Source organism: Haemaphysalis longicornis, unplaced genomic scaffold (assembly GCF_048455015.1).
Source record: "Haemaphysalis longicornis isolate Haplotype H1 unplaced genomic scaffold, Haemaphysalis longicornis Haplotype H1 scaffold_23, whole genome shotgun sequence".
NCBI classification, from domain to species: domain Eukaryota; kingdom Metazoa; phylum Arthropoda; class Arachnida; order Ixodida; family Ixodidae; genus Haemaphysalis; species Haemaphysalis longicornis.
The window spans coordinates 710,790-726,892 of record NW_027526306.1 but is presented as its reverse complement, the minus strand read 5'-3'; the positions used below and the strand labels follow the sequence as shown (position 1 = coordinate 726,892).

The following is a 16,103-nucleotide window of genomic DNA, read 5'->3' as shown; positions in this document are numbered from 1 at the left end:
CACCCAGAACACAATCAAGAACGAAGACGTGCAAGGGCAAAATACATAATCGAGCAATACAGTAACGACCCGCGAACACGGTACGTCGATGCGGCAGACTATGGCCAAGGCAGGTATGCGATGGTAACCATCAACGCAAGAACGCGAAGGGTGGCCAAGTCAGCGAGCGCCAAGTGCGAGAACGCCACCGAGGCAGAAGAGATCGCCATAGCCCTGGCGATGTCCGAAGGCACTTGCGACACGATCCTGAGCGACTCGCAAGAGGCCGTCCGCAACCTGGCAAACGGCCGAGTGAGCAGCAAGGCAGCCAAGATCATCGAGAAAACGGGTGTCCAAGAAGAAAGAAGAGTGGAAATCAGGTGGATCACGGCGCACGCGGGCGAATGCTCACCTTACACAGCGAACCACAACGAGACGCCCCACAGGGAGGCGCGCGCTATAACACACCGCGCCCCCAGTGTGTGGAGGCGTCCCGAGTGGGAATGGTGGGTGGAGACTAAAGGCGGACCCAGGGGTTACGGCGAAGCACTCAAGAACATGCGGGTGATGAGAAGAGCGTATCCGCCGCCCCACCGGGCGCTGGGTCGTGAAGAGGCAACGTATCTCAGAAGGCTACAGACGGCGTCGGTCACGTCACCGGCAGCGCTACCCCACATGTATCCCGACGAATACTCCAATGCCAAATGCAGCGTATGTAAGAAAGGGCCGGCCAACCGGTGGCACGTCATGTGGGATTGTGCCTCCGACCCAGACGGCGCCAGTTTTGCAGAATACCCGGTGGAGCTCCAATGAGATATTGAGTCACGCAACAAGACGGATCAAGCATGGGCCATCCAGCAGGTCTTCATTGCGCTCGAAAGGCACGGGCTCCGCAAAAAAGCTAGCGCTTAGTAGGGCCGCAAAGAAGATGCGACGGTGGGCCACGTCGGGGCGGGGGTAGTAACAGACCCAAGCCCACTGCAGGTTTTATTGAAATAAAGTCATTTCCAGTCCAGTCCAGAGCGCATGTGTTAGAAACGGGAAACGCCGGCAACAACCGATGGGCGTTCTCGCGTGACGCAGCGCACGTGGAATAACTATGCTTGTGCTGTTTCCCACTCTCCCTCGTGACGGCAGGGCTTAAAAGCAAACGCGAGCTCCGCCGCTGGGTTCTTTTTCTCTCTTCTGTCGGCAAGTGAGCCGCAATAAACGTGGCGTCTTCGGCGTCCGGATTCTACTTTTGTGTCGGCCTGGATCCCAGCTCGGCCAAAACGTAACAACTTGGTTGCAGCGGCCGGATTGGTGACAGCGGCCCCGGGAGTTCTGCGGCAGCAGTCGGTGAGGCTTTGGCTTTGTACTCTGGTGCGCCAAATGTTGTGATTTCTTTCCAGATGCAGGAAATAGGGAAGGTGTCTGGAGGGTACTTGCCGCATCACGGTAGCTGGCCGAAATGGATCTGAACAGCTTGCTCAAATTTGAGTTGCTAACCGTAGCCGAAGGGCTCGGTGTGGAGTGCAGCAAAGCTGTTCGGAAACCAGTAATTGTGGGCAAAATGTTAGCCTGCGGAGTCACAAATGACGAAACCACTGAAGCAGAGAGTAAAATCAAAAGGAAACGCCGAGAGAGAGAAAGAGACGAGGAGCTGAAGAATTGCCAACTAGAGCAACTAAAGAGGACTCTGGCTTGCGAAGCAGAGATTAAACCCGTCAACTATGACATGAGAGGTTTTTTTCAGCCTTTCACTACTGGTAGTGAATTAGGGCTGTCTCTGACAACTTTTGAACGCACTTGCACGAGAATGGGCTTTGAGTGGGCGTCCTGGCCCCAAAGACTTTTGAGTTTGTTGCCGGCAGAGGCTGCCGATGTGTTGGCCAGGCTAGGCCCCAAGGAAGCGGAACGTTACGCAGATGTAAAAAGTGCCTTGCTAGCGAAGTACAGGTTGTCTCCGGAAGCCTTCCGGTTAACGTTTCGAGAAGCAGTGAAGCATTCAGATGAAAGTTACTCAGAGTTCGCTTACAAGCTGGCACGTTTTCTGGAAAATTAGATGAAAGGAGCTGGAGTGTTTGATGACAAGGCAAAAATGTTGGAGGAAATTTGCCTGGAACAGTTTTGTACTCCGCTCCCAAATAAAGTGAAGAAATGGGTTCTAGATAGGCCAGACGTGAAAACAGTACGAAAAGCAGCGGAGTTTGCAGACGAGTATTGTGCGAAACACCATTCCGCTAACACAGAAAAAAACACACATGTGCCAAAGGTCCCTTCCAGGAAACAGAAATTCTTTCGCAAGTCAGAAAAGAAAGACGACGATGAAGTAAAGAAGGAATCGTCGGAGTTGGGAAAGAGTAAGTCGTTTGAGCGTCGCAATCAAATTGTGTGTTATAATTGTCAGAAGCCCGGACACGTAGCCGCTGAGTGCTGGGTTCCAAAGGTGTTCCCGGTCCAGTTCGTTGGGGAGCATGACGAAGACCTGCTTAGCCCGTACCTTCACGATATGGAAGTTAACGGAAAGAAATGCAAAGTCTTGCGTGACGCGGGTGCGACGTATGAGGTAGTGCATTCGTACCTAGTTCCGGATGCAGATATCACAGGGGATTTTGTGTGCCTACGGCAGGCCTTGGAAAAAGCTACGCTAAGCCTGACAGTAGCAAAAGTTGCCTTAACGGGTTCCTTTGGCGAAATCAAAACCGAGGCAGCCGTCTCAAACAGCGTATTGCCAATGTGTCCGTATGTGTTATCGAACAGAACAGCAAAGCAGCTGCTGAAGTCGCGAATTACACTCGACATGAATCCTGTAATGGTTGTCACCAGGTCGATGGCGAAGGAAGCCTCTAACGCACGCACGGATACCCTTCCGCGCGTTATCACTCGCGAAGCTGCGGAGTAACAGCGCACTGTATTAAGTAACAGTGAGAGCTTAAGTTCCGGCCTACCATATTGTGTCGAAGGAGAGGCCGAACTCGAAACAAGTTACATTTTCCCACTAGCCGCGATTTTCAGATGCTGTCTGCTGTAGATAGGGAATCGTTTACAGAACAACAAAACGATACCAGTTTGGCAAAATGCCATGAAAGCGTTCGCAAACAAGGAACAAGCAACGGTTCATTTTTTGAAAGAACTGGTATTTTGTACCGTACTTTCTATGGAAAGAAAGGAATAAACGTTGACCAAATCGTGGTACCCCTAAAATATCGCGAACATGTTGGAGCTTTCCCATCGGGCAGGTTAGTCGGGTCATCTCGTCATTAACAAGACAAAAGCGATGTTGCTAAGCGAGTATTACTGGCCCGGCTGCTTTAAAGACGCTGAGCAATTTGTTCGTAGCTGTGACGTTTGTCAGCGTACAGGTCGACCCAACGAGAAACAAAATGCACCAATGGCAACAATGCCCATTATTACTTAGCCGCTTCGCAGTCGTAGTAGACGTCGTTGGACCTTTACCTGTGACACAGTCAGGGTATAAGTATCTTTTGACCATGGTCTGCCCGGCGACCAAGTTTCCAGAGGCAGTGCCACTGCGCGATCAAACGTGTCCAGAAATATTTGACGCGCTGCTATGAATTTTCGACCACATTGGATTTCCGAGTGAGATCCACGCAGATCTTGGTAGCGTCTTCACGAGCGAGCTGACAACTACGTTTCTGAAGAAGCGTGGTATCCGAATACACCAAAGCTTTGTTCACCATCCCTAATGCAACAATGCAGAGAAGGTCTATTCTGTAATAAAACGCATATTAAGGGCCTTGTGTTATGAACAAAATAAAGAATGGGACACTGCATTGCCAGCCATGCTGTTTGCTTTGCGTTCAGTGGCACATGAATCAACCGGTTTCAGCCCAGCAGAGCTCGTGTACTGGAGGGCATTGCGTTCTTCACTTAAGCTAATTCGTGAGACATGGAAGAGGAGGACAGTAATCCGACGGTAGTCGAGTACGTTTGTAACTTATTGCAGCGCTTGTACGACACACAGCTTCTGGTGGAAGCTAGCTAACTTGGTCGAGGCACAGGCGAAAGCGAAAAGGCGCTACGATAAGAACAGCAACCACCGCCAGTTTCACGAAGGGCAGAAAGTGCTTTTGCTACGCACTTCGAAAGTGAAAAAGTTGGAAGTGCAGTGGGAAGGCCCCGCGACTGTACAGCAAAAGCTGTCAGACACGAACTGCGTTGTCAAAATGCCTGATCGTAGGAAGGAAGTTGGCATCTACCATTGTAACCTAATGAAGCAGTATGTGAAGCGAGCGCATGTCGTATGTCTAGTGTGAAACCAACCAGAGGAAGTGGCAGCGAAACTTCCGCAAATCCCTCGCGACCTAACTGGCCTATCGGTAGACCGAATTCTGCATCTGACAATGGAAAAAGCATTTCTTAGCGAAAGTCAGATTACAGATCTCATAGCTTCGATAACAGAACACTCACAGTTCTTCTCGATGGTGCCCGGTCGCACCAGTTTTATGACGCATGACTTAGAGTTAACATCTCAGGGCTACAGAAGATTTAGAGCTTACAGGTGTTCACCAAGGCAAGAAAAACTAATGAGGGATGCCGTCGACCAGATTTTGACGCTGAAGATAGCCGAACTGGGTGAAGGTGATTTCGTGTCACCAATGATAATTGTGGGAGCTAACGGTAAAGAACTGCGCCCTTGTATCGATTACCGTAGGCTTAACGCAGTGACTGTGACAAACGTGTACCCCATACCACACGTGGAGGACTGCCTTCAAAGAGTACGCAAGGCAAGGTACATCTCAGTGCGTGGGTACTGGCAAGTTCCACTAGCTGAACAAGAGTTAACATCTCAGGGCTACAGAAGATTTAGAGCTTACAGGTGTTCACCAAGGCAAGAAAAACTAATGAGGGATGCCGTCGACCAGATTTTGACGCTGAAGATAGCCGAACTGGGTGAAGGTGATTTCGTGTCACCAATGATAATTGTGGGAGCTAACGGTAAAGAACTGCGCCCTTGTATCGATTACCGTAGGCTTAACGCAGTGACTGTGACAAACGTGTACCCCATACCACACGTGGAGGACTGCCTTCAAAGAGTACGCAAGGCAAGGTACATCTCAGTGCGTGGGTACTGGCAAGTTCCACTAGCTGAACAAGCCAGTAAATTAGCTCATTTCTTGACGCCTTTTGGCACCGTCCGCCCTCTCGTTTCCCTTTCGGGCTGAAAAATGCACCATTTTCTTTTTCAAGGCTAATGAACCAAATCCTAACGGGGGCGGAAGCGTTCGCACTTCCTTATTTGGATGATATAGCACTATTTTCTAACTCCTGGGCAGAGCACATCAATCACCTGCGCGAAGTGCTCGAGAGGCTCCAAAAGGCTGGATTTACATTGAAGGCTTAAAAATGCATGTTGGGTCGCTTAGAGGTCTACTACCTGGGACACAGAATACGCCAAGGACACCGCAGCCCACGGGATATACAAATTCGGCCGATACGAGAATTCCCCCGCCTAGTAACAAAAACAGAAATCCGCACGTTCTTGGGGATGGTGGGGTTATTATCAGCACTATGTCAAAGGTTTCTCGATGATTGTCAGTACGCTTACAGACGCCTTAAACACAGACACACCTAATCGTGTAAAAAGGGCGCAGAGAAAGAGGATGCTTTTGCTTCTCTCAAGGCTGCGCTCATAGGTCAGCCGGTCCTAGCAAGCCCGGACCACTCGAAGCCTTTTCTTGTGCAGTGTGACGCGAGCGAAAAAGGGTTAGGCATAGCTCTAAGCCAGGAGGACGAACATGGACACGAACACCCAATTCGATACGTGAGCTGAAAATTATCTGCTCGAGAGCAGACCTACAGTTCCATCGAAAAAGAGTGCGCATGCCTGGCATGGGCTGTGAAGAAGCTTTCATGTTATTTGTCTGGTTCCCAATTTGTTTTTGTTACCTATCATGGCCCCCTCACATGGCTTCAACGGATGTCAAATAAAAAAGCAGACTGTTGCGTTGGAGCCTCAGCTTGCCGCCGTATGCAGTTACGGTTAAACACAAGATCCCTGCACGCAAATGAAGATGGCTTAAGCAGGGCTTTCTCTTCCTTCGCCTAAGACGGCAATGATGGAGCAGTACAATAATTCTCAATTCCTTCCCCTGCCTTTACATGTCGTTCTGTTTCCCTTGGCAAGGTGCTGGGAAACTCGGCGCATCATGGCCTGGCCTGGCCGCACTCGGCAGTTGTTTGTGGCGCTTGCGGGTGCTTGCTTTCTCGGCTATGTCCAGGATCCTAGCCTTGACCGCATCTCCTACAGACATCCTGCGACGCCAGCAGTTCTCAGCCTCTACCTACAAGGGTTGGCATCAAATCAACTGCAAAGTCGTCAGACGCACTAGGTCGCCTGCAATTCCGAAGACAACCCCTTTCAAACTTCGTGCTACAAGTCGTCAGCGGTGCTGTTATGGTGCCTCTTCCGAAGAACTTTCAACCGAAATGACGGAAGTCAAACGTGACGCGTTGCTGCCTTCTTCCGGCTCATCTGGCCACTGTTTGGCGGGGAGCACCCCCCCCCCCGCAACCCCTAATGCATTCTTACGGCGGGAGGAGCTGTTGCGCTGCAGTGCAAGCGTACCTGCAATCTGGCCAAGCGTCTGCACTGGAACGGTCGTGTTAGAACCAGCCCACGGGGACTGGAGGAGCGGCAAGCGCGCACTTTCATACAGCCTGCGCACCCAACCAGGAAACAATACAGCAGATTCTTGACAGAGTGAGGGCGCTTCGAACAAACCCTCTACACTTCCAACCCTCTTTTAAATGCAGAGCATTTCTTTAACTCACGATGTCACCCGTTCTAGGCGTTCGTAGTAGTCCGCATCGCTCGCAGGTGCGCCCTCTCGGCGCGATCGTGGCGTGATAAAGGCGGGTGTCGGCGAGGCTGGAACGCACTCATCGCCGCGCTCTCTCGTCCGCCCCGCTCCTCCTCACCTACTCTCCGCTCGCATCGCGCGCTCTCTCCGCGGTCGGTTCGCGCCCAACAGGTGGGGGCGCGCGCGTCGCAGGATCAGCATCTGTGGCGTGATCGTGACGTCAGCATCGCGCGGGCATGGCGCTATCGTGGCGGGATAAAGGCGGGTGTCGGCGAGGCTGGAACGCACTCATCGCCACGCTCTCTCGTCAGCAGTTGCCACAAGGGCAACAACATTAACGTAACGCAAACTACTTAACGTTGTGCGCCCCCGGAAATGCTGTGCATTTGATCGTGCCCCTCGCGAGGGGGATGTTTGTAGTGGCTATGGAATGCCTTCATTGCTGCAACTGAATGAAAGCCGGCCAATAGCCCCTACATAGCTGTAATGGCTTAATTTGAGCGCTTGAAGGACGCGAGGCCCAGTAAATAAAGAAAAACTTCTTTCTTAGTCGACGCATCGCCTCTGGCCGAGCGAGCCGAAAACGCTTGCCGCACGTGTTTTGGATCTGCCGCGGAATATCACCGGTACCAATGAATGCCTTCGCTGCTATATCTCACCAAAAAGAAGACTCGTTGTGCACTTCAGTTACATGATTAAGAGTTTTAGCTGTATGTTTTTGACAGTGCGCTCGCTGCCAGCGGTCCGCTCAGCCCGACGGGAGCGTGAGCAGCAGGAACACGTTTAGCTAAGCGATAACCGTATCTCCCTCGGCGGGAAATCATTCGCGTCACTGGTCGTGCCCTGTGCGCGTGCAAACCAAGGCATCATCCGAAAGGAAAAATAACAACTGATATTTCAGTCACGGAAAATGCCGCGTTTATTGCCTGCCTCACCATTTTCATATAAAACAGTCGCTGATAAGATATGAAGGCCTCGCATATTTTTCTTCATGTGCCCCGAGTTAAAATGTTTCTTTTAATTTTTCGATTAGGAGCTTCCGAGTGATAATGTTAGGCTGTTTGACCTGATTAGACCGAAAATTCAGAATGGGGGAAGGAGCCGCCTATTTTAATGACGCACACGGACAGGTATCACGCGTACCACGGCAGGGCTAGGGCAGAGGCAAATGCGCGCGCGCCGCCGCTCTACCCCGCCCGTGCTGTAGATCAACCGGCGAGGGTTAAGGTCCCTAAAATTACTAAGGTAGCGCCATCTTTAGATCTCGCCGCCTTTCGCCCTCGCCCGCGCTCCTCTCTTACTTCGTTTTTTGCCATTTTCTTTTTCGCCGGCGAACGCCGCGCGCCATTGGCCAAGGGAAAAGTCACGTGGTGTTGTTTTTTTTGCTCCGCCGCCGGGTCGCCTCGCCGATGCCTCGCCGGCTGGGACATTGCGCAACGCCGCCGCTGCGACGCCATTGCTGGCTTCCGAGCCACCGTCGCCACCGTGCTTCAGTACCGGAATTAGCTGCTCGCTTCGAAAAAATGTCGCACCGGTGTCCTTTTAGGTTGCTTCTCGGTGTCGATGTGTTGTGCCTTAGGCAGCGCGAATATCGTCAGGCAGGGCACAAGACTTCGTTATTCCGTCCGGGAAACGCGACGCAGAAAGGAGAAAAGTTTGGTTGCATAGATTTGAACGGGCATACTTCGGGCCGACGCTACCATCACTCTTTTGCGAGGTAAGTTTCTGAATGCTTGTTCTTGCTCTGTTAAATTCTGCGCGAGCTTGAGCGGTCACTTACGAAGAAATGCGTATTCCCTTCGCGACCGTCGTCCACGCTTTGTTCTGAGTAGGCATTGCGCGCAGCGCCGAGTTCGTCCCGTCGTAAGCTTTTGTTTGGATAAGAGGCCGTGTATTTGTCATGTGCGCGCTTAACTTCCAGCATCAATATCAGCGGCGTAGCATGTTCAGTCAGTTGTCGTAAGGGTTTCGTGACGCGAGAATTGTTCACCTGAATTCATGCTTGTTTTGGCCGACGGCAGCTTGCGTCTGACCATGTATCGTGTGCGTTCCGAGTGCGTGTACGCTCTTTTTGGCGTGAAGTCATGTTTTGTGTGTTAGCTACCCGGGTGGTATTATAATCCCGTTGTTATGACATCGGAGTGATTTGCTGCGTAATATGGGCTTGGTCGGTGCGGCGCAAATTGAGGCTGTTGCGAGAAAAAAAAATTGCGGCTAGGTAAAACAATTTAAGGTCAGCTAATATAGTGACCGCGCCGTTGACGTACGTTTGATGCGCAATTTCTGTTATCGCTTTATTAAATTCGCGCACGTTTGAATGAGCACTTCAAATGCATATTCGCACCGTAACGGCTGTACGCCCTTTCTTCCGTGTATGCACAGAGGAACGTTAATTACGACTTACGTTTGCATTACACGTGATGCCGTACATTTGCAGTGTGCGCGCTTACTTCATCATGGCGCAGCGTATCCAATCATTGCGATTTGAACCAAAACACACTGGGCGACTATATTATTTTCAGCAGACGTATTTTTGTCCAGCAAAGCGCTTGCTAAACGGGTTTAGTGTAGCGAGTTGAGCGGACGCGGCAGTGAGCAGATGCGCGAACACGAATTTGACCATGCTACGGTAGAACGGTCACTAACTCCCTTCTGCAATGCATTATTGCCTATATTTGCGGAGTGTTTGTGGCGCATCTCAAACTCGGTGGCGACATTTCTTTTCCCTTCTCAATAGGATTATTTCACGGATCAATTTGAGCAACGGATATTGGAGAAGCTTGGCGTTAAAAAAACTAAACCCAAATGCCACTCCCAACATTTTTTCTCACGGGAAGCCACGTCAGCAGCACAAGCCACCTGCACGACGTCATTACGGACGTTTGTTCCAATAAAATATCTATTTGCTGGCACCAATTCATTTTTGTGATTTATTGTTTTCTCTTGATAATCATCGTGACATTGGTCCTCTTTCGAATTTCTTTCGGGTGTATCCCTGTGTTAGTGCAATGTACAAATCTGCCAGAATATATCCCAGCACAAAACAATTCTGTCCAGGCGCCTCCATTAATAGCGGCTGTAAACGACCGCGCCCGGTGAAAAAACGTATTGCATGATTAATTAACTGCAGTAACTAGTTACATAATTTGTACCTAGAGGGACTGTAATTTCAGTTTACCCGATCGATTGATCGCAGTCTTCTCTGGCGCGTATTCCAAGAATTACAAGTCTGCGTTTTTCACTAGGTTCGCACATGAACGTACGGCCGCGAGTGTAGTTTAGTGTATCCGGCTGCGAAGTTGGGGAAGCAGGGGCTTTTCACGTCGCTGTACGTGCACACACGTACAACAGCATGTGTATGTTTTTAGTCTACTCACAGCAGCCTATAACGACATGAAGGTGAAGGAAACATTTCTACAAAAACGGCAAAGCACTCTAAACTGCGCGTAATTAAGGTAGGCTGTAGGTCGTTAGTAAAAGCGGGCGCAGAGTGAACGCCGCTGAGGATACACAATTATCGCAAGAAAGGCGAGTGCAAGGACGCCAGCGCAGCGCTCGAACTACGGCATTTTCGAATGAAGCGCATTGTATACTGCCGCGAACCGTGCGCAAGACCTCTGTGCAGTGATTGCACGACCACAGTCACGCAGTTTGAAATGTGCACGCTCGATCCTTTCGCATTCACGAGCTATCCTGAGGTGTTACAGAATGCCGCACACGTAAACAAAAAGCGCGCTGTGCGTATGCGCCAGCGGCATCCGCCCCGCAAATATCCCCTTGTAGACAAAAAAGTAAAACAAAACACTATCACTCAGTGCCTGTTGGTAAAACGGGGCTCTAGAAATCCTATAAATGCTACCAAAGAGCGATTTCGGCGCGAAAACAAGAGCAAACTGCAGCGAGCGCCCTGAAGCGTAGCGAGGGCGTCTGCTCTCAAGTGGCCAACAAATATGGCGGCCCCGCCGCGGAGTTAAAGGGACGGCGGCGCCGCGGGTGAGGGGAGAGCAAAAAGAGGAGGGCAGCGGAGAAGGAGGGAGCAGTTGGCGCTACCTTAGTTCTTTCAGGGACCTTAGCGAGGGTTGGTCCGCAGCGCCACGAACTAGCGGCGGTGAAAGGTGGGAACTATACCCGAAGCGCAGGCCGCATGAAAGTGCGCGCCCGCCGTTCCTCCAGCCCGGCCGTGACCAGCCATACCGGCCGATAGCTGTGGCGCTAGAGGGCAGGTGTGTTTGTGTGGGTGTGTGCGTTCAATCAGCGTCGAAGCAAGACCAGTCATTCCAAAGCGTCGGCACTCGAGCGCACGTGTAAGAAACGGGAACTGCCGGCCAGAACCAACGTTTTTAGATTGGGGTCAGTTTGCAAACTGCGCCTCAAGAGGCGGCACCATTTTGTCGCCATTCCGATGGTGGCGCTGGCGTAGCTTTGAGATCTAGTTTGAGGAGCGAGGCCAGGCGAGTCTCGTGCAGGCCGTGTGTTTTTGCTGTGCTGTTGGTGCTCGCGTGTTCGTCCCGTCTGTATTAACCTGTGAACTATGTGATGTGGTTGTGCATACGCATTTTACTGGATCCGTGAAGCGCCGGCGGGGTTTGTTGACGTGCAGCGCGCCGGGCTGCCGTTCGGGGTATGCTTCGACAACGGAAGGGTCCGTGCAGCGACATTTCTTCAAGCCGCCGAATGATCCCGACGTATTGAAGGCGTGGGAAAACGCGATTCCACGGAAAAACTTCAAGGTGACGTCAAAAACATACGTTTGTGACATTCATTTCGAACCTGCAGACATTGTGAGCAGCTACGAACATGTCGTGAACGGTCAAACCGTAACGATACCGCGAGGTAGGTGGACCCTGAGGGAGAGCGCGGTACCCCGTATTTTCCCTAAATTGCGAGACATTCTGTCGAAGCCAAAGGCGCCAAAGGCAGCCAGAAAGCCACCCAAAGTGAGGACAGTGGTTCCGCCCAAGTTGCGTCCTGCCAAAATTATGGGCTTTCGTGTGACCAAACTGAGGTACAAAGCACCAAAGTCAGCACGTTAGAAACTGTTCCCTGGCTCGCTTTCATGCAGGGACTCGGCAAATGTCCGACGTTTGAATACTGGAATGTGAAGGCTTCACCCACCCAGGTTATCTTCTATAAGCTTGAAGACTCTGGGGGCATTGTGCTGATTGAGAAGGCTGTAGTAGTGGGGCAAGACTTGTCGGTTGAAGTTAGCTCAAGAGGTGTGCTTGTCCCACCGCGCAGCTACAGCAATGAAAATGGGAATGTTCACCCACGGCTGACAAGCCAAAAGAACGTTGCAGCGTTTCTTCGCTGCATTGATGCCTTAAATATTTGCACTGGGTGCAAATGTGACCTGTTTCCAGGCATTTCATCAGCAACAACAGCCATGAAGAAGCAGGGTGCGTGGCACAACAATAAATGCATAGTGCTGTCGAACGAAAGCTTGTGCCCTCCGTGCAAAAAAACTAAAAACTTGGAGAACAGAGTGAAGCGACGCCCCAGAAAAAGCACAAAACGGAAGCATCGGTGTGAAGTGAAAAACCTGAGGAGAAGAGCCATCAGGGCCACAGTATTCCGCGAAAGAGCGAAAAAAGAACTGAATACGCTGAGACGCCGCTTGGCAGAAGTTTCAGTAAGCGAAGCGGACAAAGCCCTAGCAAATCTTCCCGAAGCGCAGCAGCTTGCCTTTCGGGCAGCATTGAAAGTGGCAAAGGCTAAATCTTCACGGGGAAGGCGTTATGAGCATGAGTGGCACATGACTTGTCTTCTCTTAAGAATTTCAAGCCCAAGAGCTTATAGACTTATGTCTAAGATGAAGCTCCTGCCCCTTCCAACCACCACAAGGCTAAGACAAATGATGAAAGGAATGCCCTGTGAATTCGGCTTCAACAAGGCGTCTCTTGCTAGTGTTGGGGCCTTTATGAAGGGCAAAACAGGGGTTCAATGCTATGGAACCCTGGTACTGGACGAGATGAAGGTGCGAGAGGTGGTTTCGTTTAACAAGAGCACCTACAAGGTTGACGGCTTTGTTGACTATGGGGATGGCCTGGACTCTGAGACTACAGCCGATCATGCTTTGGTGATCATGTTTGTGCCGCTGTTTCACTCCTGGGTGCAGCCGATACCAAGTTTTGCCACAAGGCATGCAGCCCCTGGAAGAGTGCTTGCAAAGCTTATTTTGGAAGCCATCTTGGAGCTGTACAAGTACAATGCAGTTGTCGTCGCTGTAATCAGTGATGGTGCCAGTACCAACAAGGCCATGTGGTCAAGTTTTGGAATCGTAGGCAAGCTTGATGCACCGAAACACAGAGTCGAACATTCTTGTGCGCCTGATCAGCACTTGTACTTCCTTTGTGATGTTCCTCACATTATAAAGTGCATCCGAAACCATCTTCTGCTTCACGAGTATGCCATGGTACGTGAATAAGAATGTGTTCATTTTTTTTCTAAATTTCCATTCTGAAGGAGTGATTTTTGCAATAGAACACCTTTTTTTCATTTCATAACTTAATTAAAATTACAGATCGGTCAACACAAGATAAACTTTGACCACTACCAGAAACTCCAAGAAGTAGATGGCAAACAGCAGCTCCGGGTGGTAATAAAATTGACAAAAGGGCATGTAAGCCCAGAAAATCTGCAGAAGATCAATGTGAGACTGGCTGTACAGGTACGAAAAATGCAATATTTCGATGTCCTTTGTAGCTAACTGGTTTTTTATATGTATGACTGACTATTTATGAAGTAATAAAGCTGAAAATTTTCGAATCCGTTTTTTGCAGCTTTTGAGCCGGAGCACTGCCATCGGGCTAAAGGTGTACCAGCGGTTAAAGGAGCCTGGCCTGCAAGACTGCCATGGAACTGCTGAATTCACCCTCATGGTGAACAACGTGTTCGACGCCCTGAACGTGAAGCTTCCCCAATTTGGAATAACAAGCTCGTCAAAAGAAATTGAGGTAAGGATAATATCTTACACCCTTTAGAGAATTATTGTTAAATTAATTGATATGCTGGTTTATTTTGAAGGTCATGAAGAAGTTTCTTGATGCCGTAAACGAAACTGAGGAAAGCCACGTCACCAAAGGAACCGTGATGTTTGCTTCACAAGTGACAATGGAGTCTCTTCGAGTTACACTTGCGTCAGTGCGGGACCTTATAGGAGATCTTCTGTCCAAAGGAGCACGTTTTGTGCTTACGGGCAAGCTGAACCAGGATCCTTTGGAGGTAATCAACATGCTTTTTTTCATCACTTTGATGTTTTTGCAGCTTGTTTTATACAGAAAGCACCTTGTCATTCTGTTTTTTCCAGAGGTTCTTTGGTGTGACGAGGAGCTATGGTGGTGACGAAAACCATCCCACCCTGATCAGCTTCTCACACATTTACAGGCTTCTCAGCCTGTATACACCAATAAGCACTTGCGTGACTGGAAACGTGAAGGAAGAACACACTTTTGTGCTTGCCACTGTTGCAGACAGCATGAAAAGGGGACAGAAGGACAGGCTCTCATCCTATGAGAGCCTCCAAGAGACTGTGGGAGCGACGTTCTCAGAGATCTGTGCTACCGCCTAAGACTCTACACTTACAGCGCCTGACCACGGATATTCCACACCGACAGCACCAGACTGTGTCATCTACTACCGGTGTGGTTATCTGGTGCATTCTTTTCTCAAACACGAGAAATGTTCTGGCTGTATACGCAGCATCCAGTCAGAAAATGCAGAGGTTCCAGATGCTTTTCTCACTTTGGAAAGATCCTTTAAGGAAGGAAGCCTCAAGTTGCCGTCATGGGAACTTTTTTGCATGTTTCGTGGAATCGAACACAAAGTTTCAAACCGGCTGTGCTCTGATACTTTTTGGACCCTTTTGGATGCACTTAGGGACTGTGATGTGACCAGCGTTGGCTGCCCAGTTCATAAAGACACAACAACTGCAGAGCTTCTTCGGTTGTACATAGTGCTACGAATGCACTTTGCTGCAAAAGATGTCTGCAAGAGCCTCAGCTCTCCAGAAAAGGTCGCGTCCGCTAGAAAGAAAGAAAAGCTACTGTAAAAGCTTCCTTTACAGCTCTGTGCCGTTGTGATTGTAAATATGTCCCTGTAAATAATGTACCTGTGAAGGCTTCCTGCACAGCTCTGTCTCATTGTGATTGTAATTGTAAATATGTCCCTGTAAATAACGTGCTTGTGAAGGCTCCTGTACAGTCCTGTGTTACTGTGATTGTAAATAATGCCGCGAACCATTCATTCTGTTTCGATGCTTCTGTGTTTTGGTACTACTTTCCGGCTGTGTTATCTCCGTTTCGAGCAAAGTGCGTGTATTCTTTGCTTTTTTTGTCGGCATCCAATTTGCCGACACTCACGTGTGCACGTCGCCTTGTTGACTGCTTCTTCGCCGCTTCTGTAACCTGAGTTCTTGTAGGTGCACGAGTCGTCCGCACCAATAAACATGTTTTCCAAAGAAACCAGCGTCGTCCTTGGCTACCTGAGAATATATACCTGTAGATAATGTACCTGTGAACGCTTCCTGTACAACTCTGTTTCTGTGAACAGCATTGTAACTATACTGTGAACAATCTCCTTGCTGCATTTCCTTACACAGCATAAATAAAACTGACGAGGCATCATTTCTTGCTTCCAAGCTAGTGACTGATTTTTGTAGGCGAACACAGCAAAGCAGCGCAAAGGACGGACCAAAGAAGAACTTCCTTGTGCCGTCCTTTGCGTTGTTTTGCTTTTCTCCCCTTTGAATACGTATCAACAAGCCCAAATCTTTACCTTGTTGAAGGGTTTTGTAGGCTTTTCCGCAGTTTCCAGCAGCTTAAGACGTGTTCATGTAAGCTGCAAATATGATTGAGCTAGAAGGAACCCCACTACTAAAGAAAAATACGGCCGTTGGAAAGCGAAGCAGCTGAAGGCGAGCGCACCGTGTACTGTTCGCCTTTCGTTTTCTTCCAATGTCTTAAGTACAGCTTGGTTCTTGTCATAAAGTCAATAAAAAGGTAAAGCTTTTGTCACTAAAGCGTAAGATTAAAGCGAAGTTGGATTTTGCATTTCAAGGAAGAAAGTTAAAGGTGTGTGGTAGTCGTTCATCGGCGCCTTTCGAAGCAAGGTGTAGCAGACAACGCGCCGAGATCGATCTCAACGCTACCGCAGCGCCACCACCTGGTCAGCGACAGCACCGGCCCGCGCCGCGGTACTGGAAGGCCGCGCTTTTTGCCAACTGACCTAATCTAAAAACGTTGGCCAGAACCGATCGGCGTTCTCGCGTGACTCAGCACACGGGGAATAACTATGCGTGTGCTGTTTCCCACTCTCCCTCAA

General features: G+C 49.8%; 1 pseudogene; it reads left to right on the top strand.

Annotated features, from left to right (window-relative positions):
- The first annotated feature begins 219 nt into the window (after positions 1 to 219).
- Positions 220 to 14,832, top strand: LOC144172499 (uncharacterized; annotated as a pseudogene).
- The last annotated feature ends 1,271 nt before the right edge of the window (positions 14,833 to 16,103 follow it).